This window comes from Palaemon carinicauda, chromosome 5 (assembly GCF_036898095.1).
Source record: "Palaemon carinicauda isolate YSFRI2023 chromosome 5, ASM3689809v2, whole genome shotgun sequence".
Classification (NCBI taxonomy): domain Eukaryota; kingdom Metazoa; phylum Arthropoda; class Malacostraca; order Decapoda; family Palaemonidae; genus Palaemon; species Palaemon carinicauda.
In genome coordinates this window covers 85,867,211-85,892,655 of record NC_090729.1, presented here as the reverse complement: position 1 = coordinate 85,892,655, position 25,445 = coordinate 85,867,211, and the positions used below count along the sequence as shown (strand labels likewise).

Here is a 25,445-nt window from a genome sequence, read left to right as displayed (position 1 = left end):
CTGGTTTTTAACACCTCTTCCACTTGCAATCTCTCTTTTCAGTTTAGGTATCCCATCTAACCCTTAATAACCCATATTGTCTTAATAATAACTATTACAAGTAAATCTTTATTTTTATTTTTGTCTTAGTTTTACAGGTACGTGAATGTTTTATTCCACCCTTTTCCTACCACTCAAGCAGCTACTATTCCCTTCTTTTCAGCTCTCTCTTGCATAGCTGAAATCTCACACTATACCTCTGCCTAATAACTTAAGCTTAAACCACTATGAAGTTTTTTAATTCACCTATACCAATATCTCCAACTAAAACTCCTCAACTCCTTCCCGAGCCCTCCTACTTATCGGGACTTATTACTATAAATCTTTTTCTCTAACAAAAAACTGGAGCCAATGGGCTCCTGGGAAGGATATCCCCTTCCCACTGTCACCTTCTTCACTCTCTAAACAAGCTTTAACATTGCCTGTTACCATCCTCAACCCAAAACCTAACCCAATATCCTAAAACAAAAGTTGCAGAATACCCCCTACCCCAATTACCTATCCCCCAAAAATCCTACCAAAACACCTACGGGCTGCAAGATTGCAAGAAACCGTGTCTGGCTAAAAGGGCCAGACAATCTTCAACAACAACAAATAGTTACCTTATGATGATGTCTTATATTAAAGCAATTTTTCTTTTATTTCCAACTAACGTAAGTTTATATTAACAATGAATCTGTGCTCTATTGTTTATATTTAAATGTATTTTTGAATATAGGGGTGAATGTAGTTAGAAAGAGCGTAATATATCTTATTACCAAATAAACTCAATATAGGAAAATGTCTGACTGAAATACGATAATATAAAGCTAGTTTTACAATATACTAATTATAACTCAGTATTAAAAAGCAGCAAAATGCAGCACCTTCTACGCTTCTTCTAGTAGTGTGCCCACAATCACAGTGTTGTGGAGAGAGCAACGAGGAATTTCTCTGTTTTGGAGAGAGCAACGGGGAAATGAAGCAGAGCCAATGCAGTCAGACGAGGTAGTCCAGAATGTACCCGAATTTACTAAATACAATTCAGTATTACCTTGCCAGGAGTGAATCCAGTTGGGAAGTAAGCACAGAGTTGAGACTTTGTCTTAGGGTAGGCTAAAGTTACGGTAGTGTAATGGTGTCTTAGGGTAGGCTAAAGTTACGGTAGTGTAATGGTGTCTTAGGGTAGGCTAAAGTTACGGTAGTGTAATGTGGTCTACCCTCTCCCCCCGGGTAGGGAAGGACACAGCTCCTTTGTTAGGTTGGGTGATGTTCTTATTTTTGTTTCCCTTTTTAAAATGTCTTTTTAAAATACTGGAGCCTTTTCATATTAGCGGTCAGTTCCTCTCCCTGCATGCATTGAAAATTAACACCATCTAACATAAACTTCCTCCCCCTTAACCTAACCTACAAGCCGTGTCCTTACCTACTTACCTGATGTTAGTCCCCTCTGTGACCCCCCCCCTAACAGTGCCATATTCTTAGTCAGCCGTCATCATGCATACAGTTGGCCGCTATCATACATACACCCCAAAATATTACTCGCAGTCTGTCCCAACATACTACAAAGGCTCCTGCCTTAGCCTAATGTAGGCTATGTCCACCTAACCTAACATACAGCTGATATATACCTACTCTGCCCTTTCTATACAGTACAGTATACCCGTTCAGTACAGAATACATCCTGGCCAATGCCCGTCCTTCGTAGCAAATGTTGTAATAGGTCAGGAATAGGATGAATTAATGACCTTTTTGCAAGTCTACATAGGACCCCATTATTATTATTAATATTATTATTATTATTATAACAAGCTAAGCTATAGCCCTTGTTGGAAAAGCAGGATGCTATAAGCTCAGGGGCTCCAACAGGGAAAATAGCGCAGTGAGGAAAGGAAATAATCTACAAGAAAAGAAATGAACAATTATAATAATATATTTAGAACAGTAACAACCTTAGAATAGCACTTTTATATATAAATTATGAGAATAGCCCATAGAGGAAAGGAAATACATTACAGTAAATATACTACAAGAGAAGTAATGAACAATTAGAATAACATTTGTTCCGTACTTGGAATATAAACCTACGCTATTTATTAGGGGTATTACTTTCGGCAAAGCTGAAAGGACGAGCCATTAAATTTTAGCGAAGGTTAACTACCCATTTGTTCTGTAACTGGAATACAAACCACGCTATTTAATAGGGGTATTACTTTTGGTGTAGCTGAAATGACGAGCCATTAATTTTCAACGAGGGTATACTACCCACACCGCTAGTTAGCAGGGGTAGGGGAGGGTAGCTTGCTACCCCCCTCTCACACACCTGTGCTTGAGCTCACTTTGCTCTCGGCTCGGATGGTGGTCGGACGTGTCCGCTCTCATCCTCGCCGTCATATTGGCACCCATTTAATTGCTTTTGTTCTTTTCTTTTACTAGTTCTGTACATGTGAAGTTGGCCTCTGTGATCATGCGCACCTGCCCTGGGTTTCCCGACCCCCCCTGTGGAACATTCATGTCGGTGGTCGAGACTGATCCTCACGCCCTTTGTCCTTCTTGTAAGGGCCAACTGTGTGATAGTAACAACAAGTGTAGGGAGTGGTCTGCCTCCCAGTGGGAGAGATTTTCGCGACGGTGGAAGAAGAAGTCCAAACGGGATATTTCTCTTTCGAAGGTTGCTTCGAAAAGAGAAAAATCCAAGGCCTCTTCTTCTGTTGCCCAAACCTCCTCCGAAGCTTCCACTCGGTCGGTCTCTTTCGAGAAGCCGTCGAGTGGTAGCGCAGACCGATGTATTATTAACCAACCTCGGGGCTTGAGAGATGACGTTGCTTCCTCTAGCGAAGCAGCTCCATCTCTCCCCCCCCAGGGGAGGATATGTCACTAACCTACCTTTTTCAGCTTTGGTCCTCCTTGGGGCTTACGGGTTCGGCCTCCAAGGAGGTTTTGCTCAACTACATCCGCATGGGTGCCGCTGTCAAGCATTCGTTGTCACCGTCAGAGGTTGATCCTCTGTCTATTGTCGACGTTGTGGTGTTAGAGGTATCCAATGCGGTATCACCCATCACCTCTTCCACTCCAAACTCTACGGTAGCTGACGGCTTAGTTTCTTCCATTCCTGTTCAACCTACGAGGGAGAAACTAAGTCCATCGTCAGTCTCTCCTGCTAGTGTTTCTTTCCCTCGGGGGAGTTCACTTACAGAGATTCCTCTTCGGAGGACTGCAGAAGGTCAGGCTGCTGATCCAACGGCCCCCAGAGGGCGCATTCGTCGGAAGGCTTGCCTTCCTCTTCGCCATAGAGGCCTTCCTTCACCTGCGGTGAGGAAGCGCCTCTTTGGTTCAACATCTTCGATGCAGTCCCCCTCAGAGGAGCCTCTAGACCAATCATCCATCACTGCTCCTGCATTGGTCCTGGACCTTTCTGCAGATCGTTCACGATCTCCTTCGGCGGAAGGTCGTCCTTTTAAAGGACACGTCGACCTTCCACCCGACAGGCCTGCCGTCGCCGTTTCTACATGGGCCTAACAAGGCTCCATCCAAGCACGCTGTTGCGCGTCAACAACATACGCGCCCACGAGACTTGACGAGCGCTGTATAGTAGCTCGTCAGGCCCCATCACTACGCGTGGATATTCACCATAACCCTAACACAGGGCATCAAGAGCGTACGCTCCAACAGGAGCATAGCTCCATCTTGCGCTATGCGCGCCCTCATGCACATATGCGGCCACGTTCTCCTGCGCAAACTGCGCCCACGCACCTTGCGCTTACGCGCCAACAGTCTCCTACGCGCACACACGCGTCCAACATCTAACTCTTTGGCGCGCCATGCTGCGCATCATCCTACGCGCCAGGAAATCCTGCGCGCCAGGTAAAACCTGCGCGCCAACTGTCAACAGATAGCAGGAATTCCAGGAAGTCAGCAATGCTGTCTTCTCTCACGCGCCAAGCATTACCAACGCTCCAGCGCTCTCCTGCGCGCCAGCCTTCTTCTGCGTGCATCCACACGGATACGCGCGCGCGCCCTGTGCTCACTCGCCCATCCTCTCCAAGGGATGTGCGCCAACATTCTCCAGCGCTTCCGCATGCTCCACATGATTCAACTGCGGGCCCTCGCGCCCTACGGCCGGCACAGATGCGCGCGAACACTCCCGCGCGCGAGCCCCGATATTCTCTCTCGCGAGAGCGCCATTATTCTCCCTCGCACGAGCGCCATTATTCTCCCTCGCGCGAGCGCCATTGTTCTCCCTCGCGTGAGCGCCATTATTCTCCCTCGCGCGAGCATCAATATCCTCCCTCACGCGAGCGTCAATATCCTCCTGTGCTCGAGACTACTGAACGACATACGACAAGGTCGCCATCGCCTCATTCCCCTCCCTGGAAGCGCATACCACCGCACATTGTGGTAGAAGGGGAACTTCCAGAGGGGTCCAGGATCCCAAAGCTACCACAGGCGATCCCACCAATGATAGTGACTCCTCCCAGGGATCCTTCAATCCCTTTCCCTTCAAAGGGTATGTCTGTCAGCCAACAGCCCTGGTTCGGTGCCCTGATCAGAGCCGTAACTCAGGCCTTCAAGCCTGTCTTCTCTGAATTGGGACCCAGAACCATGGCTTCTTCTACCCCTTTGAAGAGAAAAAGAGGAGTTCCAGATGCGGTCACTTCCACGCAGACCTTCGAGGCAGGTTCCTTCTATTCCTCGGACTGCCTCTCCTTCCCTTTCGGACGAAGATTTCCCGTCCCCAAGGGAATCACGCGAGGAGAGACTTTCCCCCATCGCACCAATGGAGGAAACCTCTCTTCGTGCCGATGGGTCTACTCAGTCGGGGATTGGAAGGAACATGCCACTCGTCAATGTTGTAGTCTTACATCCTTCCCAGGAAGGAATCTAAAGACTCCAAAACATTGCCTAAGTCCTCTACTAGGACTAGAATGGAGCCAACTAGCCCCTCAGGGAATGTCCACAACTCTCCCCAAGAAGAGCCTTCGGGGATAGAAGGAGACTTCGCTGCAAGTCCTACAGCAGGAGGAGACCAGCAAAAGTCAGAACATGCGTTTTGGCAAGGTCTGACTGTAATGAGGGCTCTAGACGGGTTTTCCGAGCCAGAGATCCCTCCTTGAGAGGGCAAAGACAGAGCTCTCCTACATGCCAGTGCCATCCATCCAGCGCTCCAGCGTTCTCTTGCATGCCGGCATTCTCCTGCGCGCCAGCGCTCTCTAGTACACAAGAGCTGGCCGGCGCCCTCCAGCGCGCTAGCGCTCTTTGTTGCGCCAGCACTCTCCAGCTCGCCAACGACCTCCTTCGCACCATTGTTCTCCTGTGCCTCCATGATCTCCAGTGCATCAGCATATGCCAGCTTGCCAGGCCGACAGCACTCTACTGCGCCCCAGCACTTTTCTGCTCGGTAGAGCTCTTCACTGCGCTAGCCTTTTCCTGCGCGCCAGGGCTTACTAGCGCTCTTCGGTGCGCTAGCCCTCTCTTGCACACTAGCGCTCTCCACCGCATCTGCATATGCCAGCGCTCGCCAGGGTGCCAGTACTCTATTGCGCGCCATCCCTCTCCCACTCGGCAGTGCTATCCTGCCAGTGCTCTCCTTCCCACCAGTGCTCCCTTGCGCGCTAGCACTTTCCAGCTCTCCTCAGCGCCAGCGTCTCCAGGTAGCTAGTACTCTCCTGTGGATTAGCGCTGTCCAGGTTGTCAGCGCTCTCCAGTGCCTCAGCACTCCGCAGCGCTTCCACACTCCGCAGTGCATCATGGTTTGTCACCTCGCCAGCGCGGTACCACTCACCAGCACGTCAGCACTCACCAGCATGTCAGTGCTCTCCAGCCCTTCAGGGCTCTACAGCGCATCAGTGTTCTCCAGTGCATCAGCGCATCAGCGTTTGCCAGCACGAACGCACTCACAAGCACATCAGTGATTTCCAGCTCACCAGCGCTCTCCTGTGAACCAGCGCTGTCCAGTTTGCCAGCACTCTCCTGCGCGCCAGTACTCTCAATCTCACCAGTGCAATCCAGCTCCCCAGCGTGTCCACGCTCTCCAGCACCTCAGCGTTTGACAGCTCGCTGGCACGTCAGCGTTCTCTAACTCACTATCGCTCTCCAACTTGCCAGTGCTCTGTAGCTCCCCAGCAATCTCTAGCTCTCCAACTTACCAGTGCTCTGTAGCTCCCCAGCAATCTCCAGCATGTCAGCGCTCCTCAGCGCTTCCACGCTCTCCAGCGCATCAGCGTTTGCCAGTATGCCAGCGCTCCCCAGCACGACAGGGCTCCACAGCAAGACAGCAGTCACCAGAACATTATCGCTCTCTAGCTCGCCAGCAATTTCCTGTGGGACAGCTCTGTCCAGCGCGCCAGCACTTTTCTGCGTGCCAGCGGTCTCCAGCTCGCCAGCGCTCTCCTGCCCACTAGCTCTCTCCAGCTTGCCAGCGCTCTGCAACATGCCAGTGGTCTCCAGCGCTCCAGCACTTACCTGCGTGTCAGCTCTCTCCATTTCGGCAGCACTCTCCTGCCCATGAGCGTCTCCAGCTTGCCAGCACTCTCTTGCGCCCCAGGGCCCATCGGATTGGCAGCGCTCTCCAATGCATTAGTGCTCTACAGCGTGTCAGCGGTCTCCAGTGCGTCCACACCCTCCATCACATCAGTGTTAGCCAGCACCACAGCACTCACCAGCACGTCAGGGCTCTCCAGCTCGCCTGTGTTCTCCTGTGTGCCAGCGCTCTTCTGCACACCAGTGCCATCTATCCAGTGCCCCAGCGCTCTCCAGTACACAAGAGCTTGCCAGCGCCCTCCAGCGCACTAGCGCTCTTTATTGTGCCAGCCCTCTCCAGCTTGCCAGCGACCTCCTTCACGCCAGTGTTCTCCTGCGCACCAGCGCTCTCCAGCGCGTCCATGCTCTCCAGTGCATCAGCATATGCCAGCTTGCCAGCGCTCGCCAGGATGACAGCACTCTACTGCGCCCCAGCGCTCTCCCGCTCGGCAGTAGAGTTCTTCAGTGCGCTAGCCCTCTCCTTTACGCTAGTGCTGTCCACCCCATCAGCATTTGCCAGCTCTCACCAGGGTGCCAGTACTCGCTTGCGCGCCAGCACTCTATTGTGCGTCATCCCTCTCCCACTCGGCAGTGGTGTCCTGCCAGCCAGTGCTCTCCTTCCCACCAGTGCTCTCTTGCACACCAGCATTTTCCATTTTCCTGCTCTCCTCAGCGCAAGCGTCTCCAGGTAGCCAGCACTCTCCAGCGTATCAGTGCTCCACAGCGCGTTAGAGCGTCCATGATTCCCAGCGTATTCCAGCACGCCAGCACGAACGCACTCACAAGCACATCAGCGCTTTTCAGCTCGCCAGCGCTCTCCTGCAAACCAGTGCTGTCCAGCTTGCCAGCACTCTCCTGCCCGCCAGTGCTCTCAATCTCGTCAGCGCGTCAGTGCAATTCAGCTCACCAGTACTCTCTTGCAACTCTGGTGCTCTCCACCTCGCCAGTACTCTCCTTCGCGCCAGCACTCACCAGCTGGCCAGAGCCCTCTTGTGGGCCAGTGCTCTCCAGCTTTCAAACGTGCTAATACTCTCCAGTGTGCCAGCGCTCTCCAGCGCGTCAGCACTCTTCAGTGCGTCATCGCTTCCCAGCGTGTCCACGCTCTCCAGCGCCTCAGCGTTTGCCAGCTCGCTGGCACTTCAGCGTTCTCTAAATCACTAGCGCCCTCCAACTTGCCAGTGCTCTCCAGCTCCCCAGCACTCTCCAGCATGTCAGCACTTCTACGCTCTCCAGCGCATCAGCGTTTACCAGCACGCCAGCGCACCCCAGCACGACAGCGCTCTCCAGCAAGACAGCAATCACCAGAACGTCAGCGCTCTCTAGCTCGCCAGCGAATTCCTGCGGGCCAGCTCTGCCCAGCGCGCTAGCACTTTTCTGCGTGCCAGCGATCTCCTACCCACTAGCTCTCTCCAGCTCGCCAGCACACCAGCACTTTCCTGCTTGTCAGTGCTTACCAGCGCATCAGCGTTTACCAGCTCGCTAGGACGTCATCGCTCTCCAGTTCGCCAGCGCTCAATTGCTCGCCAGCACTCTCTAGCGCTTCAGCGCTCTCCGTCTTGGCAGGGCTCTCCTGCTGCACACGAGCTCTTTCCAGCGTGTCAGCACTCTCCAGGGCGTCAGTGCTTCCATGCTGGCCAGCGCATCAGCGTTTGCCAGCTTTCCAGCCCGCCAGTGCTCTCTTGCGCGCCAGCTCTCCCCGTCTCGCCAGCACTCTCCTGAGCCCAGTGGATCGGCAGTGCTCTCCAAACTGTTAGCGCTACCCAGCGCGTCCACGCTCTCCAGCACATTATTGTTATCCAGCTCTCCACCGCTCGATAACACCACAGCACTCACCAGCATGTCAGCGCTCTCATGTGCGCCAGAGCTCTCCGGCTTGCCAGCACCCTCCTGCGCACCAGCTCTCCTGCCTGTCAGTGTCTCCAGCTCGCCAGCACTCTCTTGCACCCAAGGACCCACTAGATCGGCAGTGCTCTCCAACGCATTAGCGCTCTCCAGTGTGTCAGCGGTCCGCAGCACGTACACGCACTCCAGCACATCAGTGTTATCCAGCTCTCCAGTGCTCGCCAGCACCACAGCACTCACCAGCACGTCAGGGCCCTCCAGCTCGCCTGTGTCCTCCTGCGCGCCAGTGCCATCTATCCAGCGCTCCCCAGCGCAGTAGCGCTCGCCACTGCATCAGCGTTTGCCAGCATGCCAGCGCTCGCCAGCACATCAGCTTTATCCAGCTCGCTAATACTCTCCTGCGCGCCAGCACTTTCCAGCGAGTCCACATTCCCCAGCGCATGAGCTGTTGCCAGCTTGCCAGAACACAAGTGCTCTTCAGCACAACAGCACTCGCTCGCTAGCATGTTAGCGCAATCTAGCTCGCCAGCGCTCTCCAGCTCACCAGTGATCTCCAGGTTGATAGCGCTCTCATACACGCCAGCACTCCAGCTTGGCAGTGCTCTCCAGCTTGCCAGTAATCTGCAATGCGTCATCGCTCCCCAGCGCGTCCACACTCAATAGCTTATATGCGTTTATGAGCTCGACAGAACCAGGAGCATGTCAGCGCGCTCCATTTCGCCATTGCTCTCCAGCTCGTTAGTGCACTTCTGCACGCCAATGCTCGCCAGCACCCGTCTCGGGAGCGCTTACCTGCGTGCCAGCCCTCTCTTGCGCTTCAGCACTCTTTATTGTGCCAGCGCTCTCCAGCGCATCAGCATATGCCAGCCTGTCAGCGCTCGCCAGGACAGCACTCTATTGCGTGCCTGCGCTCTCCTGTGTGCCAGCATTTTCCAACTCGTCAGCAATCTCTTGCTTGTCACCGCTATCCAGTTCACTAGCACTTTCTTGTGCCCCCATCTCTACCGCTCGGCAGCGTTCGCCTTCGCGCTAGCGTTTTTCTGTGCATTGCTCTTCAGCGCGGCTAGCCCTCTCCTGTGCGCCAGCGCTCTTCAGCGCGGCTAGCCCTCTCCTGTGCGCCAGTGCTCATCATTTTACCAGCGCTTTCCAGCGCATCAGAATATGCCAGCGCTCGATAGGGTGACACCACTCTCTTGTGCGGCAGCGCTCTCCAGCTCGCCAGCATTCTATTATACGCCATCGGTCTCCCGCTCAGCAGTGCTCTCCTGCGCACTAGTGCTCTCCTTCGCACCATTTCACCAGTGCTCCCCTGCGCATCAGAGCTATCCAGCTGTCCAGTGCTCTCCTGCGCGCCAGCACTCTTGTGCGCTAGAACCCTTTGGATCGGCAGTGCTTTCCAACACGTTAGCGCTCCCCAGTGCATTTACGCCCTCCAGCATATCATTGTTAGCCAGCTCTCTAGCGCTCACCAGTACCACAGCACTTAGCAGTATGTCAGCGCTCTCTTATGCGCCAGTGCTCTTTAGCTCTCTCCGGCTCTGCAGCGCTCTCCTGTGCGTCGGTGCTCTCTAACTCGCCAACACTCTCATGAGTGCCTGCTTTCTCCAGCTCAGCAGTACTCTCCTGCTCACTTGCTAGCTTCTATCTAGCACTCTTTTGCTCGTTAGTGCTCTCCAGTGTGCTAGTACTCTCTTGCTCACCAGCGCTCTCCAGTGTGGAAGTGCGTCATCTCTCTCCAGCACGATAGCACTCACCAGCACGTCAGCGCTCTGTTGCTTGCTAGTGGTTTCCTGTGAGCCAACGATCTCCAGCTTGCCTGCGCTCACCTGCTTCCCAGCACTCTCCAGCTTGCCATCACTCTCCTGCTTCCCAGCACTCTCCAGCTTGCCATCACTCTCCTGCTTCCCAGCACTCTCCAGCTTGCCATCACTCTCCTACGCGCCAGCGCTCCGCAGCCCGTCCACAATCTGCAGCGCATCAGCGATTGTCACGTCAGCACTCACCAGCATGTCAGCGCTCTCCAGCGCATTAGTGCTCCCCAAAGCGTCCATGATTTCCAGCACATTAGCGTTTGCCAGCACGACAGCACTCATCAGCGCATGAGGGCTTTCCAGCTTGCGTTTGCTCTCCAGTTCGCCAGCGCTCTCGATCTCGCCATCGTGCCAGTGCTATGTAGCTCGCCAGTACTCTCCTGCACGCCAGCTGGCCAGAGCTCTCCTGCGCGCCAGCTCTCTCCAGCTCTCCAGCATGCTAGTACTCTCCTGTGCGCCAGCGCCCTCCAGTGTGTCAGCACTCTAGTGTGTAATCGGTCTCCATCGCTTCAGCATTTGCTAGCTCACCAGCACGTCAGTGTTCTGTAGCTCACTTGCGCTCTCCAGTTTGCTAGTGCTCTCCAGCATAGGCCACGCTCTCCAGCGCATCAGCGTTTGCCAGCTCGCCAGCACTCTTCAGAACGTCAGCACTCTCCAGCTCGTCAGCGCTCTCCAGCGTGTCAGTACTCTTATACATGGCAGCACTCTCCAGCTCTCCAGCGCTCTCCTGCGCGCCAGCTCCCTACAGCTCCCTAGTGCTGTCTAACGTGCCAGTGGTCTCTAGCGCGCTAGTGCTCTCCTTCTTGGTAGTGATCTCTTGTTCACCAGCGCTCTCCAGGGCACCAGCTCTCTCCAGTGCGTCAGCACTCTAGAGCGTCCGTGTTCCCTAGCGCTTCCATGCTGTCCAGTGCATCAGTGTTTGCCAGCTCGTCAGCGCTCTCCAGACCACCAGTGCTCTCCAGCTTGCCAACACTCTTGCACGCCAGTGCTCTCCTGCATGGCAGAGCTATCCAGCTGGCCAATACTCTCCTGTGCGTCAGCGCTTTCCACCTCACCAGCGCTCTCCTGCCTGCCAGCATTCTCCTGCTTGCCAGCACTCTCCTTCGCGCCAGCTTTCTCCGTCTCAACAGCATTCTCCTGCGCTCCAGCACCCTCTGGATCGGCAGTGGTCTCCAACGCGTTAGCGCTCCCCAGTGCATTCACGCCCTCCAGCATGTCAGTGTTAGCCAGCTCTCTAGCGCTCACCAGTACCACAGTACTTACCAGTATGTCAGTGCTCTCCAGCTTGCTTGCGCTCTCTTATGCGCCAGCGCTCTTTAGCTCTCTCCGGCTCTGCAGCGCTCTCCTGTGCGTCGGTGCTCTCTAACTCGCCAATACTCTCCTGAGCACCTGCTTTCTCCAGCTCAGTAGCACTCTCCTGCTCACTTGCTAGCTTCGATCTAGCACTCTTTTGCTTGCAAGTGGTCTCCAGTGTGCCAGCGCGTCAGCTCTCTCCAGCACAATAGCACTCAACAGCGCTCTGTTGCTTGCTAGTGGTTTCCTGTGCGCCAACGATCTCCAGCTTGCCTGCACTCTCCTGATTCCCAGCACTCTCCAGCTTGCCAGCGATCTCCAGCTCACCAGCAGTGTCCAGTGCGCCAGCTCTCTCCAGGTCGCATGCACTGTCCTGTGCGCCAGTGCTCTCCAGTGTGTCAGCGCTCCTCAGCATGTCCAATCTCCAGCGCATCAGCGTTTGCCAGCTCGCCAACATGCCAGCGCTCGCCAGTAGGACAGCTTTCATCAAAGCGTCAGCTCTCGCCAGCACACCAACGCTCACCAGCACGTCAGCACTCACAAGCACGTCAGTGTCTATTAGCTCGCTGGCGCTCTCCAGCTTTCCTGCGCTCTCCTGCTTGCCAGCACACTCCAGCTTGCCAGCGCTCTCCAGCTTGCCAGCGCTCTCCAGCTCGCCAGCACTGTCCTACACGCCAACGCTTTCCAGCTTGCCAGAACTGTCCTGCACGCCAGGACTCTCTAGCGCGTTATCTCTTTCCAGCGTGTCAGTGCTCCTCAGCGGGTCCACTTTCTCTAGCGCATCAGCGTTTGCCAGCTCGCTAGCATGCCAGCGCTCGCCAATACGACAGCACTCACCAGAACATCAATGCTCTCCAGGACGCCAGCACTCTCCTACGCGACAGCAGTCTCCAGCTCTCCAGTGTTCTTCAGCGCGCCAGCTCTCTCCAGCTCGCATGCACTGTCCTGTGCGCCAGTGCTCTCCAGTGTGTCAGCGCTCCTCAGCACGTCCAATCTCCAGCGCATCAGCGTTTGCCAGCTCGCCAACATGCCAGCACTCGCCAGTAGGACAGCTTTCATCAAAGCGTCAGCTCTCGCCAGCACACCAACGCTCACCAGCACGTCAGCACTCACAAGCACGTCAGTGTCTATTAGCTCGCTGGTGCTCTCCAGCTTTCCTGCGCTCTCCTGCTTGCCAGCACACTCCAGCTCGCCAGCACTGTCCTACACGCCAACGCTTTCCAGCTTGCCAGAACTGTCCTGCACGCCAGGACTCTCTAGCGCGTTATCTCTTTCCAGCGTGTCAGTGCTCCTCAGCGGGTCCACTTTCTCTAGCGCATCAGCGTTTGCCAGCGCTCGCCAATACGACAGCACTCACCAGAACGTCAGTGCTCTTCAGGACGCCAGCACTCTCCTACGCGACAGCAGTCTCCAGCTCTCCAGCACTCTCCTGCATGCCAGCAATCTCTAGCTCTCCAGTGTTCTTCAGCGCGCCAGCTCTCTCCAGCGCAGCAGCACTCTCCTGTGTGCCAGCGCTCTCCAGCGCGTCAGTGCTCCCCAGCGTGTCCACGCTCTCCAGCACATCAGCGTTGCAGGGGTTTGCAGACTGTGGCCAGATATAGCACGCAGACCGCCTAGTGTCCGAATGCCTACCACACTCCAACGCTCACTAGAAAAAAAGATAAAATAGTGGAATAATCATAATTATGGGTAAAAGGTAAGCAATCAAGAATGAACTGGGCACTGGGCACCACCCCTTGATTTTATACTGGGCAAGGGGACCCAGCTAGAATATTGCTTCCTTCTTATCTTCCCTATAAATAGTTAAAGGTTTGTATCGTTAGGAAAAATAAGAATTATCTCTGATTTTGTCATGTCATTATTTTTACTTCCTCTCCTAATGTTCATAATGTACGAATAACTTGAAATAAAGAAACATCCTACCAGAAAAGAAAAAGAAAAGCAGGTGGTTCTTCTTCATTCATAATACATTACCTAGCACATCCAAGAGAGGGACGGTAAACTCTAGAAAAGATGAGAAATTCTAAGGTTGTAGCTGGGTCCCCTTGCCCAGTATAAAATCCAGGGGTGGTGCCCAGTGCCCAGTTCATTCTTTACTTACCTTTTGCCCAAATCTCTGGGTATTCCACCTTATTGTTTTTGTTTAGTGAAAAGGTGGATTGTGGTCGGCATTCGGACACTAGGAAGTCTGCGTCTTATGTCTGTTCGTAGTCTGCAAACCACTACAGGTGCTGCACGGGGTGGATCCTTGGACAATCTCTGTGATTCATTGAGGGTATTGCATCCCTTTCACTCAATCTCTCCCTCTATTGACTCAGAATCCAGTTCCATTGAGCTCCAATATGAAGGGATCTGTAAAGGAGCTGGCCCTCCAGGCCAAAATCCAGGCTATTTTGGAGAAGGGCGCTCTCGAGGAGGTCGTCGATGTGTCCATAGGATTCTTCAGTCAACTCTTTCTTGTGAAAAAGGCGTATGGAGGGTGGGGGCCTGTCATTGACCTCTCAGCTCTGAACACGTTTATTCTAGAAACTCCGTTCAGCATAAAGACAGTCAGACGAATGGTAAGACCTCAAGACTTCTCATGCACACTGGATCTCAAGGGTGTATGCTTTCAGATCCCAGTCCATCCATCTTCATGGAAATATCTAAGGATCTTACTCGACAACAGGTAATACCAGTTCAAGGTGCTGTGCTTTGGTCTTTCAACAGCACCTCAGGTCTTCAGGAGAGTTTTCACCCTAGTGTTAACCTGGGCCCACAGGATCGGCATCTGCCTCCTAAGATATCTGGACGACTGGCTGATACTAGCAGACTTGATGGCAACTGTTCTTCAACACCGAGACAGACTCCTTGTCTTTTGCCAAGATCTGGAGATCGTGGTAAATCTTGAGAAGTCATCCCTGCTTTCCTTTCAGAGATTGGTTTACCTGGAAATGATCATCGGCACCAGCCTGCAGAAAGTCTTCCCATCAGACTACAAAATCCAGAGGCTGAGGAAAGTGGTAAGCCCATTCCTCCAACGAGATGCTTTACTGGTGGTTACGTCTCCTATTTCCCCTGTCAATCCCTGGTCTATCTAGTGTGAACAGCACCCTCTGGATTTGATCTCTTCAGTGCAGCAAATCCAGGTGGGTTTAAGACGAGGACTTCCTGGATATGCTGGTCCCCGTGGTACCCGAGCAGCTGAAGGACTTGAGGTGGTGGGTAGTAGACGAGAATCTCCGCCAAGCGGTCGACCTTCTCGTTCTTCCCCCAGAGTTGATGCTCTTTTCAGATGCGTCAAAAGGAGGTGGTGTCCCACATACTACACCACATGGCCTCGGGGCTCTGGTTAGAGTCCAAAAGGTACCAGCATATAAATCTCGTAGATATGAGGGCAACCTTTCTAGGCATACAGACGTTCCATCATTTACTGGCGGGTCAATCTGTGGTGTTGATGACCGACAACACTACGGTCGTGGCTTAGGTGAACAAGCAAGGCAGTACCTTTACGCAGAACCTTTGCTGTTTAGCAGTGGAGATGCTAAGATGGGCAGAAGACAACTTATTGTTCCTATCAGCCTGCTTCATTCCAGGCTAGAGGAGTGTGCTTGCAGACAATCTATGCAGAGTGACTCGGATGATGGGCTCCGAGTGGTCTTTAAATCATCTAGTAGCCAACAGTCCTGACTTTGTGAGGTTCACCAACTGTGGATCTGTTCGTGACATCCCTGAACAATAGGCTCCCTCTCTACTGCTCACCAGTTCTGCTTCCTCAGGCTTTCTGGAAAAATGCATTCCAGCAACAGTGAGACAACATCGACGTTTACGCCTTTCCCCTGTTCTGTCTGATGAGAAGGGTTCTCAACAAGACCAGATCATCTAAGAACCTGTTAATGACCCTCATGGCTCTGCTATATCATCACGCCAAATGGTTCCTGGACCTTCTTTGTATCCTGACGAAGGTTCCGAGAGAGCTCCCTCGACAACGCAATTTACTCAGACAGCCACATGTGAACATCATTCACAAAGGCATAGTATCCCTGTGACTTCACGCCCGGAGATTTTCCAGCATCTCCTCCTTCAGAGAGGCTTTTTGCAGCAGGTTGTGAAAAGGATGTCTGGATACCTTCGATGGTCTTCCGCTTCAGTCTACCAGGCCAAGTGAACTTTCTTCTGTGATTGGTATCATGGAAAGGGGTATCTCTCCCCTTGATGCCACTATTCCAGCAATAGTGGAGTCCCTCATTCACCTTCGGGAAGATAAACTCCTCTCGGTCTCGGCGATGAAAGGCTACTTCTCAGTAAGGCTGAAAGTAGTCAATATTTCCTCTTCGTTGGAATGTTCTCTCCTCTTACAGAGTTTCGAGCTTATCTGCCCTCAGTCGGAAGTTATACTACCTCCATGAACGTGGTTCTTGTCCTTCGGTCCCTGAAGGGTGCCCCCTACAAACCATTACACCAGGCATCAGATCCCCACCTGACTCTGAAGACAGTTTTCCTATTTGCATTAGCCTCGGCCAAGAGAGTTAGCGAATTTCACAGTCTTTCATACAACGTCTCCCACTCAAGGGGATGGGGGGAGGTAATGTTTGGCTTTGTCCCTGAGTTTATCGGCTAGACTTAAAATCTGGGAGTAGCAGAGCCTAGATTTAGGCCCTTCTGGATTGGGAGTCTTCATAACGTAACTGATGATCAAGATCAACTGTTACTTTGACCAGTGAGGAGTTTGAGATACTCTCTCAAGAGAACAGCAGCAGCTCTAGCACAGAGAAGGTGAAAAGGAAGATCACCAAAAAACACCATCTCTGCTTGAATTCGCAGGGTCATTGACCTGGCCCTGAATCCCGATCCTCCTCCACAGACGAGACAAACCAGAGCTCATGAAGTTAGAGGCATCAGCACGTCCCTAGCATTCAAGAAGAACTACTCTGTGGTGCAGGTTTTACAAGCGGGCATTTGGAAGTTTCAGAATACCTTCACCGCCCACTACCTATAGACGTGACCTACATGAACTGGAGACGTTCTCCATTGGCCCTGTGGTGGCTGCACAACAAGTGGTTTAAATACTTCAGGCTCATTGAGGAACAAGTAGCAGATGGTTAAGGGCAAAGGTTACCCAGGATTAGTCTGGGATGAATGTTAAGAATGACTGACTCTTTGTCTCTTTCATTTTCCCCTCTCTTGGGGAACAGCACCTACAGTCCTCTGCAAGTTGGCCTCATCTGTCTGCAGGTAAAACCATTCCCTTGTATAACCTATCATAGAAATAATGCTTGTTGCATCCCCATACCCTCTGGCAAGGTGGGATTGGGTAACGTCTGTGGTTGAATCAGTCCTATGTTTCTGAGAAATCTTACCTAGACTAGCCACACTGCTAGTTTCACACAATCACACAGATTGCTCAGGCAGCTAACCAGGTTTTGCACAGATTATAGTGAGATATCAGGGTTTCTCCCTGTTACATGCGTAGCATGTACGGGGAAAACCCCTGGGTCAAACACCAGCCAGTTGGTTTGGACTTCCACCCTCTTAAAGGGTGATTCTTCGCTAATAAAGAGGAAAAGGTTTTGTATTCAATGTCGGAACAAATGACAAATTTGGAAGTAATTTGCATTTTTCCTAACGATACAAACCTTAAGGTCTTTGGCCCACCATTACTTGTACCCTTATAAGTTCTGCTTGCAATCAAAAGTGAAGTGACAACCCCCGCTGTGTGTGATCGGGGTACCAGGCTACCCCTCCATCCCCGCTAACTATTGGTGAGGTAGTTAACACCTAGCTAAAAGTCTTATGGCTAGTCCTCCAGCTTCCCCGAAATTATATCCCTAATAAAGAGCTCTAGGTTTATATCGTTAGGATAGATACAAATTACTTGAAAATTTTTCATATTTATTATGTCCCCGTTCTTCAAACAAGGTGGAGTCGGGCAATGTATAGATTATGAACGAGCTCACCCCCACTGTGTACTTATCTATTCACGTCCCTTTGAAATCTTTTACTCTTTCCAGCACTGATTGCCCAGGCTGTCATCCTACGATGAAAATGAGGTGTCAGGCTGCCTCTTGAGGAGCTCGTATGAAACACATGAGTTCATCCTGGGACAGTAGCCAGCCAGTTGGTTTGAGGTCTTCAACCCACCTTTAGGTGAGTCTCCTACGTAGAGAACAGAAGGTTTGTATGTATACTGGAACAAATGACAATGGTTCCGTAACTGGAATACAAACCAACGCTATTTATAGGGGATTTACAGGGGTACTACTTTTGGTGAAGCTGAAAGGACGAGCCATTAGAATTTAGCGAGGGTTAACTAACCATACTGCTAGTTAGTGGAGGGATAGGGGTGTTAGTAGCTTCCTCTCTCAACTACACACCTGTGACTGTACTTTGCTTTGCTTTTGGCTCAGATGGAGAACGGTTGTTACTGCTCCTCCTCCTCACCAATTTTGACAGCCATTACTAATCACTTTTTTGTTTTTTCTTTTCAGTTTGTGTGTGCCTTCCCTGCCAGCCATGTGTACCTGCCCTGGGCTCGTCGATTGGCAAGTCAGCAGCCTGTTCTTCTCCAGCTCGTCAGCAGCCTTTGGCTGCACACCTGTCTCTTTCCTGTCGTTCCCCCAATGACTTGTCGCTCTCCAAAAGAGGAAAGGAAACGTCACCAGACGTGCGCTCCTCACCGCTCGCCGATGCACTGATCGCTCAGATGATCGCCAACAGACGGATGCTCATGACTGGGCTACTATAGCACATCGGCTCCAAGAACCAGCCTCCCGATAGGTGCCAACGTTCGTTAGATCTCCAGCGCTGATTTGAGCAACGTCGATTGTGGGAAGAGAGGCCTGCAAGACCTTCTCCTCCTCGAGCTCTGGAACTCCCACCTGAGAGACGAAAGTCTCCTCCCCATCGTCCACCATTGCCTCTTTCTCCTCTCCGCAAATGCAGAACCTCACGCTCGCCTGGGAGAGCGGAAAAAAGCAAGCTGCAGGAATTCAAGATTCCGAAGAGACCACCTTCACGGTCGGAAGGAGACTGCAGCTCCGCATCCTCCCTCTAACTCCTCCTGGATGTCAGATAAGACTCCCTTGTGGGGTCCCTCTTCGTTGTTCTATATAGGGTAACTTTCCGACAGTGACACAATCGGTCCGCAGCCGTGAATTGCAAAATCATGTTTTATTCATAGTTGTTGTTCTCTTTATATCAATACATTATGATTTTGAGTTTTTTATTCATAGTTTGATGTTATCTCTATGTTCCAAGGTATTGAGTTTGGAACCTTGGAACCTCTGCTTTTCCAACTAGGGATGTAGCTTAGCAAATAATAATAATAATAATAATAATAATAATAATAATAATAATAATAATAATAATAATAATAGGGCAGTAATCCAAGCCATTACGGCAGGTATCCCACCTGCTCATCCTTTGGGAACTCCCAGGATTCCCCTGGAAGAGTCCTCCTCTACATTTTCAGACTCAAGGCGAAGATCCACGATCCTTCCCCGTCAAGAAACTTTGGTTTCTTCTTCTCCCTGAAGTGGAAAAGAGGAGTCCCTGATGAAGTAGCTTCATATAGGGTCAAGCTGACCCCCGTCAGGTCGTCCAAGGGGAGGTCAAGTGTTGCCATGCCCACTTCTCCTCACCCTCCTGCTCCTCACTCATCGATTCAGTCAGAGTTCTCTCTCAGGGAAGAGTCCTTAACCAACTCTTTCTAGCCTTTGCTCATTGAGGAAGTCCCACGAGATCACAGAGTAGTCTCGAAACCTGGGGAAGAGTCCATCCTTCCCGCTACGGGTGACCAACAGAGGGTCGTTCCATCCAAACCTCCTGTGCTAGAGACTTTCTTCTCTCCGAGGATAGAGTCTAAGGATTCAAAAACTCTGCCAAAGTCCTCATTGGGGATTACAAGACCTGCAGAGTGGGTCAAGCAGTCTACATTTGTCCACTTCGATAACGACCACGACCCACCCCGAGATGATGTCTCGTGCGTGGAAGACAACGATTCGGCTGTCAGTCCTTCTTCAGAAGCTGAACAGAAAGAGTCAGAACATGGCATCTGGCAGGTTATAGCTTGCGTGAGTTCACTCAATGGGTTGGCAGACCCATTGATGGCTCCTCAGGAGGGCAAGGTCATGGTCTTGGACCACGTCTTTGGCACTTGGAAGCCCCCAAGTATAGCGAAACTTTGCCCTGGTCTCAGGGACTGAAGAGTGCCCGGCGAAAGGTGTCTGCCCAGCTCTCCGAGTCCTCTAGCTCTCTTCGATCAGGCTCATCCTTAAAACTACTGTGACATCTGAGTGTCCAGCAGAGAAATTTTTAAGAGGTCCTTGACGAGTGTCTCCCAGCTCTTCCTTCCTTAGAGGAACTTACGAAGGGGATCTCTCTAGAGAGACTCTTCGGGCTTCAAGTTTACTTCTCGGCTTCGGAAATTCTAGACAAAGAGAAAGTGGCGAAGTATGCCATGCAGGCTACTTTTTGGCTGGATCTATGGTTGGGATCAGTGAGAAACTGGGTGCAGACAATAGGTTTTTCTAAAGAAGGCTCCCAGAAAGCAATGGAGACTTTCCTCCTGTCGGGTATTCGGACTATTGAGTTCGTTGCCCACCAAGTAGTGAACTTGTGGGCGAACGCCATCTTAAGGGTTAGAGATGCAATAATCGAGAGATTCCATTTCCAAGTCCCAAACTGCGAGATAGCGAAATTCCAAAACTCCTCTCTGAAGGGTTCCTCTTTGTTCGAGCTGGGGATGTCGAGTGAGTTGCGGAGAGATGGAGAAAGTCCTACCAGGACTCCCTCCTCTATAGGGCCTTGACATCCCTCCCCTACAGACTATGTTCTCTCCCACAGACGAAACAACAGAAACCAACGATGAACAGGACTGCGGCAACAGACAACAAGGTGTCTAAAAGCCCCTTTCCTGTCAAGTCAAGCAAGGCTCCAAGTCGTCCTGTGGAGGGAAGTATCCTAGAGGAGTCATCCGTGGCCGCAAATGCGTGATTCCCCTGCTTGTCCACCAGTGGGGGAATGCCTGCATTGCTGCTGGAAGAGCTGGATGCAGCTTGGGGCCGAACCCTGGATAGTCTCCGTGATTAGTTCAAGGTATCGCGTCCCGTTCCCTCAATCTCTCCCCCCACTGATCAAGACTCTAGTGTCAACTAGCTCCTATGCAAACGGATCTGCAAAGAAGCTGGCTCTTCGGGCTGAAGTCCAGACCATGTTGAAGAAGGGCACTCTCTAAAAATTCCTCGGCGACTCCCCAGGCTTTTCCAGTCGACTCGTTTATGTGAAAAAGGCGTCTGGAGGCTTGAGACCAGTCATCGACCTCTCGGCTCTGAACAAGTTTGTTAAACAAACCTCGTTCAGCACGGATCCGGTTTAGTGGTGTGTGGACTGTGGCCAGATGTACCACGCAGACGGCCTAGTGTCTGAATGCCAGCCACACTCCAACATTCACTAAACAAAAAGATAAAACAATGGAATAATCATAAATCTGGGCAAAAGGTAAACAATCAAGAGAACTGGGCACTGGGCACCACCCCTCGATTTTTTATACTAGGCAAGGGGACCCAGCTAGAACCTCAAATTTCCCTATTATCTTTTCTTGGGTTCCCCGTCTCTCTTTGCAGTGCTATGCATGGAGTTCTAAATAAGAAAAGCAATATGCTTTCTAGGTAGCAGGTTTCCTCATTATATTTCAAGTTATTTGAACATTACAAATTTGTTCCGTAACCGAAATACAAACCACGCTATTTACAAAGGGTTACCTTTTAGCGTAGCTGAAATGGCGAGCCATTAGAATTTAACGAGGGTGTATTACCCCCGCGCTAGTTAGCGGGGGGGATAGGGGAGTGGTAGCTAGCTACCCCTCCTCCCCCTCACACACAGGTGAATACTCACTTTCACTATTGGCTCGGACTGTGACAGACGTCTCTGTCTTGGTCCTCTCTTGGCAGCCATTGTTTGTTTTGTCTTTACTTAATCGCTTACTTTTCATTTGCTCAATATATATGTAAACGTGTTTTCATGTTTGTATATATATTTGAGTATAGAAATAAGTAAGTTTCCTTTTCAGATTTGTGTGTGTAGTGTACGATATCTACGTGGAGGCCTCGGCAGTTAGGCCACCACGGCGTAATTTTTTGGGTGGCGATCGAGTTTGACTTATGTCTTTCTCTCTCTCTCTCTTGAGGTCGTTCACCCTTTTACTACGTGTTACTACGCCCTTGTAGCTTCCTTTTCGTGTGGGGGGGTTGCTGCGCCGTACGTTTGTTTCAATTAGTTATGAATCTAATTGTAGTTGTTTTTTGTTTTTCAGCTTGTAGAACGATTCCTTTCGGGGTTTTCGTTCTTTCTTTAGTGTTCATTCATTTTTAAATTACATAATTACATAGTTACATAATTATAATTGTTATAATTCTGTTTTGGTTACAGCTCTCCTTCCGCGAGTGTAAGTGGTTGTGAGGGCACGTGCCTGTTTTGTAATTCTTGTTCCTTTCCCTCGGGATTCCTCTTCGGAGCCTTCCCGGGGGAATGAATGTGTACTAATATTATTTGTTTTATTTTTTTACGTTACCGATCTAGTTCGTTTCTGTAATATGGCAATGGTGTGAGCTGTCTGGTTGAGTCCTGGGGATTCGGTTGTTGCTGCCTCCCCCCTTGTATTTTCGTCAGGGGCGTGTCTCCTTCTACTGGAAGTACTCCCGTGACGACGGACAGCTCTCCAGTTCATTTTAGAACTTTCAGGAGGCTTGCCTCCTTGGGCGGGTAACTTTCCTTCCGAGGGAAGTTTTTCCTGTCCAGGCTTGAGTTTTTCCCCTTTTGGGGGGTTCTTCTCTTGCCTTTTTTTTTTTTCGTGCGACTATGCTCTTGGTGCTGAGCGGTCGCACCTGCAGTTTCGCTCAAGGGGCTGGGCAACTGCAGGAGCTCCTCTTCGGAGGATTGCTCCTTTTAGGTCACTGGCTGACCAGTCTCTTCCACGAAGTGTTTCTCTTTCGTTCGCGAGAGAGTACACTCATAGAGACTCCTCTTCGGAGGTTTCTTCTGTTGCTGTTGCTGTTGCTGTTGGCCTCCCTCGCCGTAAGGCCCACCGTCCGCCTCGTCGTAAGGGCCTCTCATCTCCCTATAAGGGTGCTTGAGGCGCCTTTTTGGATCTCCGTTTGCAGCCTACAACTCCTTTTTCTCGATCTTCCGCCTTGGTGCAGATGGACAGCAGTCTGATCTCGTCTTCCGACGGGCAACGGTCTTCCCGACGGACAACGGTCTTCCCGACGGACAGCGGTCTTCCGACGGACATCAGTCTCCAGGCGGACAACGATCCCTTCGGGGCAAAGGGTTGCCCCCACGGGGGTTCTTCCCTTGCGTGTCAGGGTTTCCCTGCGCGCCCTTCTGCTGTGTTCTCTCCTGCTCCTGCTCAGTGTTAGCACACAGGCGCTCTTCTGCTCATCAGCTCTCTCCTGTTCGTCAGCGCTTTCAAGATGATCATCCCTGCGGTTCCTGTTGGTTCCTGTTACGCGCCGCCCTGTGCCCCACGTTCGCCCTCGCGATCTAGAACTTCGGTTCAGGTCGGGGTCAAGGACTCTTCTTCTTTGCGCAGGCTTCCACGCGTAGCCTTCTGCTGGTCAGCGATCATCAGCTCGCCAGCGATCACCTGTCTCTCGGCGATCTCCGCATCGCCCACATGTGTTACAGCCGGCACGCCAACGTTCTCCAACACTTCTGAAGGAACATGGTTCGCCAGCTACTAGCTCACCTGTGCATGCTGATGGCCATCGCGCGACCCTCAACTGCGGATGCTGACCGCCATCGCGCGACCCTCAACTGCGGATGCTGATGGCCATCGCGCGACCCTCAACTGCGGATGCTGATCTCCATCGCGCGACCCTCAACTGCGGATGCTGATCGCCATCGCGCGACCCTCAACTGCGGATGCTGATGGCCATCGCGCGACCCTCAACTGCGGATGCTGATCGCCATCGCGCGACCACACACCTGCGGATACTGATCGCCATCGCTCGACCCTGCGCATGCTGATCACCATCGCGCGACCCTCAACTGCGTATGCTGTTCGCCATCGCGCGATCGCCCACCTGGCATGCTGATCACCATCGCGCGACCCTGCGCATACTGATCACCATCGCGCGATCGCCCTCCTGCACAGGCTGCTCGCGATCGCTCACCTTCGCATACTGCTCGCCAACGCACGATCGCTCACCTGCGCATACTGCTCGACCATCGCGTCGGCATAACACAACGCGCCATCGCCAACCTGCGCGTTAGCGCTCACCACCGATCGCTTGTTGATCCATATCGCCAGCGGTCTTCCTCGCCCACGCGGCAGCGGGTTTCCTCGCCATCGCGCTAACGCTTGCGTCCGCCGCCTCAGACTCGCTCTCATCCACCTGCCCACTCTCACGACCGCTCGCCTGCGCGCCCGCGCGACCGCTCGCCCGTGCGCCCGCGCGACCACTCGCCCACGTGCCTGCACGTCTACGCTCATGCTCTCCAATGTTCGCCCACGCGCGAACCAACGGTTTTTCCATCGCGCAGACGGATGGTGTTCCGTCGCGCGAACCTACAGTGTTTCTTCGCACAAATGTCGGCTTATTTCTTGCAGTATCCATTGCTCGTCTATGGGTTATCACTCGCCGACCACCAGCTCTCGCCCTTCCTACCACGCTCGCCCTCCTTCTGCGCTCCTTCGCTCACCTTCGTTTGCGTTACCGCGCATGGGCGCTTCCACGTTCGCCCACGCGAAAATCTTTGATTTTCAATATTAAACTTACCCGATAATCATGTAGCTGTCAACTCCGTTGCCCGACAGAATTCTATGGAGGGATACGCCAGCTATCACAATACTAGAAGGGGGTGTACTTACCAGCGCCACCTGTGGCCAGGTACTCAAGTACTTCTTGTTGACACCTCCTCAATTATTCCTCTGTCGTGCTTCCGGCAAGACGTTCTGGGATACGCTTATGTTCTTGGAGTATTTTCACGACTTTGGTGAAGTATTTCTCTTTGATTTCGGCTGTCGCTTTACTGGAAACTTCTATATTAGCTTAGTTAGCTTTTGGAATTAATTTGATTAATTATGGTGACGAAGAGAGTATGAACTCTCTTTCACCTTTAAATGGCCGACCCTTCCCTTAGACGGAAGTGTTGGTGTCTAAGAGAGTATAGACTCTCTTTCTTTATTTTGCTTAACAAAAGTTATAGATTTATTTTATATCTCTCCGCCTCTTATAGGCCTCTTCGATTAACTTCCTTTTTTTTATAAACTTATTAAAATTAATTTTTATATTTGTTTATATTCGACCTTCCTAATAGTAGGCGGTCTTTTCTTGGTACCGAAGTTAATTAACATTGAGCCCGTCATTTCGGTTTTACCTGTTAACATATTATGCTATTTTAATGTCTTTGAAAGAATTTCTTTGATAGTCTAGTACTGTTTTCAAAGTTGAACTAACGTTTTGTTTTGTCTCTGCAGTTGTTGACGTTCAGAACGTTCAACTTGCACTCTATCGTTACGATAGAGAAAGAATTTTCACGGTTTCACATTGCAGTAAGAGTAACCGTGTCTAGCGTTTTGTTCATTCTTTCTTAACTTAATGGTTTTAATCCTAATAAAGGAACTTTTCATTTTGGGAAATATTTCAGTTTTTTCCTTTAACAATAATATGTTTTAACGATATATATGATTGGGCTCTTCTCTCAGGTTCTAAGTCAAGAGAGAGAGAGAGAGAGAGAGAGATAGAGACGGAGGGAGAAAGAGGAGGATAAACGTTTCATTCAAGCCTGCCAGGCGTACGAGTAACGTTGTTATCGTTTTTTGCTCTTCTCCCTAGTCTCTTTAGGGGAAGAAAGTAAACGTTTCTAGAGTGATCTAGTGTTTAGTCTCTTTCCAGCCACTGAATTATTTATCTTTCATTAGATTTTTCTGTTACATTGTAATTCTGTTTTCGCAATTACTAACTTTTGAGAAAGGATAGA

At 51.3% G+C, this 25,445-nt stretch overlaps 1 protein-coding gene across 5 annotated transcripts in view; it reads left to right on the top strand.

The window, feature by feature from the left end:
* Positions 1-954: 954 nt before the first annotated feature.
* Positions 955-25,445, top strand: part of LOC137641359 (zinc finger protein 888-like) — an 82,196-nt gene continuing 57,705 nt past the window's right edge. For 3 of the 5 annotated variants that reach the window (XR_011044505.1, XM_068373832.1, XM_068373830.1), the window contains exons 1-2: positions 975-1,099; positions 17,474-17,609. The gene's annotated coding sequence lies outside the window, so the exon portion shown is untranslated. Of the gene's footprint in view, positions 1,130-17,473; positions 17,610-25,445 lie in introns of all 5 variants that reach the window. The other 2 variants (XM_068373834.1, XM_068373833.1) reach the window with 2 other exon arrangements.